Genomic DNA, 5,418 nt, shown 5'->3' with positions numbered 1-5,418 from the left:
ATAAAAAGCTCACACTTGCGATTACACCTCATTTCCTCATCGAAGAACAGTCTCAGTTTTGGACACAGTGTTTACATTACTTATTTCTCGTTTTCTTGTCAGATGTTTTCGGTAGAGACACAAATGAGCAACTTCTTGAACGAGCAATTCTACATGTCAATCTAGGTACAGGGTCCTTTCTCATGCGATGAAGCAGCAAATGCGCCATATGTGGACTCTAGCTCATAAGGACACACATGTGGGTTAAAATTACCCAGGCGATTTTGAAATAGTTTTTGATCACTTCCGATCACTGTCTGAGGGCACATTTCTCAGTACCTTCCGAGTGTCGGGGCTCGGGGTCCAGTGGCAGCTGGTGGTCTGGTTCTTTGGGCATGCACCTGATTATCGCGTCCAGAAGAAATGTTGTTACATTCACCCAATTATTCCCATCGGTTTCAGCTAATTGTATTGGAAATCCAAGTTATGACGCACCTTTCACTGGTACTCAGACAATAACTTATTTCATGGAAATTTATTAAAATAAGTTTTTTTTACAAATTCGAAATAACCCAGTGATTTCTTTAATCGATCACGAGAGAAGATGAGTTGTTCGGTCTCTCTCGTGACATTTAGCTGTAGAATATTAAGCATTCGACGACCTGACAAAATCACTCACAACTTTATGGGCGCTATTCACCGGATGTTTACATTTCTGTGCTTGCTTGGAACTGGGGGGGGCTGCACTTCCGGTTTTGAAATGAATAACATTGAATTTAAAGGTGTAAACATAGAGGAGTTAAGGAGTAGAGGTGGAAGCTACATTTAAACCTCGCTGCGCTTTGAAATTGCATTTCCATCGGTGGCCAGTAGATGGCGCGGCCGTCTTCTTTTGCTGTTTCCAGCACAAATTGGGGGGAGAGCTCTTTCGGTGACAGTCACGTGGGTTTCAAACGTCCTTATTGGTCAGATCTCTTGTATCCCAGCAAGGCTGTTAACAATGGCAAGGGCTTTTTCGCTGGTTCCCTTCCAAGCACCGCTGTTAGGGGTGGGGTGAAGAGATGGGATGGGTGATGCCTGCGTTTCCGCCACCGCAAAGTTCTTCGGAATCTTTTACTCGAAAGTAAGGTTGCCTTTCCTATGCAATTGTTAACAGATTCTTTGAGTGTTTATTTGAAGGCGAAATTGGGAATGTAAAATGTAGACATTTTCAACTGGCGCCTGAATTTTCAAATTCAGTTCTCAAAAAATATGTAATTTTCGCTTGTTGAAATAACGAGTACAGTGTGTGTTTTTTCTATATCGTGTATCATTAAATCAGAATAACAAACATACCAATAAATTCTTCAGATTTACTTGAAAGAGGCCTCCCCGATGGCGCAGTGGTAACGTCGCCTTGTAATCAAGGTGTTCGGGGTTCGATACCCGGTGGAGGCACATAGTGGTTCGGATACCACTTTAAACTGTAGGTCCTGTCCCGATTAGCCTTACATTGCATAAAATGGACTTAAAACACCAAATCAATCAATTAATTTAAAGTAAGACTTCGACCATATCGCTAACACTAAGCCCCATGGTTTCAAGTGCCGGACCCAGTGGCCGAGTGGTTGGCAGACCCTGTGGCCGAGTGGTTAGCAGAGCGCGCTGCAACGCCAGGGGTTCAGGGTTCGAGTCCCGGGTAAGGCATGGGTATTTGTGTCCGTCCAGATAATAAGAAATGAAAATTGAGCTAAAATGAGAAATGAAACACAGTGAATAAAAGTGAAAAACAGCGAAAACTACCGCTTAGGGATATTCCTTCAAAAAAAAAAAAAGTGGTTATCTCATCGCGCTGCAATGCTAGGGGTCCCGAGTTCGAATCCCGCTCAGGTTTGGATGTTTGTGTTTGTCCGAATAATGAGAACCAATGTGAATACAGTGAAACTTGACATGTGTAAAAGATTGTGAAAAATGTGTGAATGACGGGGGATACTGCCGATTAGGGGCATTCCTTTTTTTTAAAAAAAGAAAACGAATAGCACATCGCGCTGCGACGCCAAGGGTCCCGCGTCCGAATCCCGCTCGGGCATGGTTGTTTGTAAATGTCCATTCATCAATTTCATAATTTTATCCCTCATCCCCATCTTCGTAAATTAGCCAAGAGGCACAAAACGCGAAGTAAAATTTAAAAAAAAAAAAAATGAATCAAATCAACCATGGTTTAAAGTGCATCGCCATTATTTTAATTTATCAGTCGTGGCGAAGTCTGAAACGTTATTAAAGGTAGTAACAGTTTTTTGAAGACACCCTTCTGACTTTTTAAAACATATATCTTTTTTCCTTTTCTTCTAGCCTTTCGGAATCCCGATTCAAATTTACGAAATGTCCTTCGTTCCCTAGATATTTAATTTCTTCATATAATTCCGATTCTACGCATTCGCACACACTACTGTCTCAAAGAAGAATGACTCGAAAATTGTTGACACTCTGGCATAGTTGTAAAATGTGGCAAAATGCCCCTTCCCCGTCTGCGGGAAACTTCATTCTCCTAACCAAGTAATTTGCACTGGAATTCCAAATGATGAAGGCCCTCAGCAGCACTGAGCAAAAGGAAAAAATGACGATGACTCATAACTGAAGTACAAACTGGTGGCGGCCACCTCTTTCACCGGCGGAACAATCATTTATTGACTGCAACAATCTTTACTCGCCTCCGCCGCACAAGAAATGAAAATGAAATGAATAACGTGATTCACATAATTTTTGTCTCACTTTGCTCGAAATAAAATTATTTCTTTAAGATAGGGTGACCATTCGTCTCGTTTTGACCGGAACAGTCCCGTTTCATATGCGTGTCCCAGTTGTCCCGTCGATAAAAAAAAAAAGACACTATTTATCCCGTTTTATAAAAGTCAAGGAGTTAGCTTGAAAACCAAGTTCCTGTGTCTTGACAGAAATTCAAAACACAAATCCCGCGTTTCGTGTTAGATATTGATAAGTGATGCAACTTTTTCAGGGAGTTCTGCAAATACTTCTGGCACTCGTCTACTTCAGCGTAGGACTAACATCAAAGGTTGATCAGAAGAGTCCAGAAACACTATGTAGTCAAACCGGGATTATAAAAATTAATAGCTCTAGACAACGAGAGCTCATATTTTACATATATATTGTTCATGATGTATCATTTATGTGATACATACTATAATAAATAATAAAAAAGGTAAAGTGCTCCCCTGTGCTTTGCACCATGCCATGAATGCGTATAGGGGGTGTGGAATTAGGGCCCCACACTTTCTTGATCTCGGCCGAAGCTTGGAGTGATGTGATCAGCACCACACCCCTGGCCGCCTTTACCCCCCAGAGTTTCCTCCAGGTTTCCACTCTATACAACGCTGGGTGATCGCCGGAGCCTCATGAACAGGTGGAAAAAGTCCCGGTTATCCCCCACCGGGGATCGACCCCGGGCCTCTCGCATGGTAGTCAGACGCCATACGGACTTTTTTATACGCGTATATAATAAAGGAATACCCCTATTCGGTAGTCTCCCTCGTCATTCACACACTTTTTCTCAACATTCATACATATCAGTTTTTCCCTTAATTCTCGGTTTCTCTCAAACATGCAAGTCCTAGCCGGGATTCGAACCTGGCACCCATGGCTTCGTAGCGTGCTATGCTAACCACTCCGCGAATACCGACTGAGCTACCGCGGCTACTATAATAAATTATAATTATAATGATACGTTAATGACAATTAATGACAATAATTTTATAATTAGTCCTAACCAATTTTTCAGGAGGGGGTAAAGTGACCGCCTTGGAATGTCTCGTTCTTGGGTCAAAATATTACGGTAACCCTACTTTAAGAGCAACATCAAAACGTAGTTGACCATGTTTTTATGTTTAAATTTTTGCAGCTTTTAAAAATTACGATATACCTACTATTGATGAAATCCTATGAGCAATACTTGTAGTTTCCTCGACCACTATAAATTTTTAATTCACCATACTCCTAAAAACGTGTAAAATTATTGCTTTTTTTATTTTATGTTATTTATTTTATTTTCTTGAAGAGTGTCAATTGTCAATTCAACCTGTATGTGGAGTGAGTTGACTATATGTTCAGGGTCGGTTGACAATACTTGTCAACTTACCTTTGAAATGCCTTAAAATTACAGATTGCAAAAATGTGATCTAATGAACAGCATAAATGTTCCAAACCAGGGTTCAAAATCCGGGAGGACGGGGGGGAGGGGAATTTCCCCCACCAACGATCTTGTCCTGAAATTTCCCCCAATTAGTTTGAGATTCGAATATACATGACTGGAATAATATCGAGAACATACAAAAAGAACTGACAACAAAGACTCTCATCTCTAAGAACACTGAACCCAGCTATCTCCAGAACACAGAAATTAGATCGACTTGTTACTTCTTCTCCATTTCTCATCGTCTTTCGTTAGCAACCACGAAGTATATAGATATATTAATAAGACACGTAATAGCATTTATATGTGAATTTTATACAGGAAACTATTATCTTCTTAATATCTCTTAATTTTTGTCCTTCCTCCCTTACGCAAATCATTGTTCGTCAATTTGCAATTACATTTTGAATGAAAGACAGTATCTTTTATAATATAATTTGATTACTTAATAATTGACACACATTTAATGACATTATATAGTATATTGTGTGTGTGTGTCTGTTTGTCTGTCTGCTCCTTCCCCCCCCCACACCAATCTGCAGTGATTTCACACCCTGTTCCAAACTAAAGAAAAAAATAACGATTACTACTCAATTTTTTACCCAGTGTTTTGACGCATATTCACAGAAATCTGCAATGTTGCCCATTCTCGTCTGGTAGGAAAAGGACACAATTTGGAAACTCACCCCAGTCTCCCCCACCCCCTACCTACTGATTGATTTCATTTTTGATTTTGATTTGCTTTATTTTTCTTCGCTTTTTGTGCCACTTTTGGCTAATTTGCGAAGATGGAGATGAGTGATGACATGATGAAATTCATGAATGGACACACTGACTTAAACAAAACACTAGAAGTGATAATTAAATGAATGAGCATTTTCTGCAAAGGCAAAACTGTGAAATAATTGGTAATCATTTTTATGAAGTTGTTTCCTGCTATAGCTGTATTTCTTACGAGACAAGAAGTATTCTCATCATTGATTATTATAGTGTCAGTTATTAAATAATACCTCGCTGTCGTATCAAAACAACTCACAAAGAAAACATTACAGGAAAAGTTGTTCTCCTTGATTTTGCCTACGAGTTGAGAGAGTTCAGTTATGTTGTATTCTGCATACGTCGCTTAAACGTAACTTTAAAACTAAACTAAACTTCGCGACGCAACAGCCCTGTACCCGGTGGAGTAACATAGTGGTTCGGATATATCTTTAAACTGTAGGTCCAGTCCCGATTAGCCTACCTGTGTATAAAGT

Source organism: Lepisma saccharinum, chromosome 9 (assembly GCF_977018435.1).
Source record: "Lepisma saccharinum chromosome 9, izLepSacc3.1, whole genome shotgun sequence".
Lineage (NCBI taxonomy): Eukaryota > Metazoa > Arthropoda > Insecta > Zygentoma > Lepismatidae > Lepisma > Lepisma saccharinum.
Note: the sequence above shows the minus strand (reverse complement) of the source record.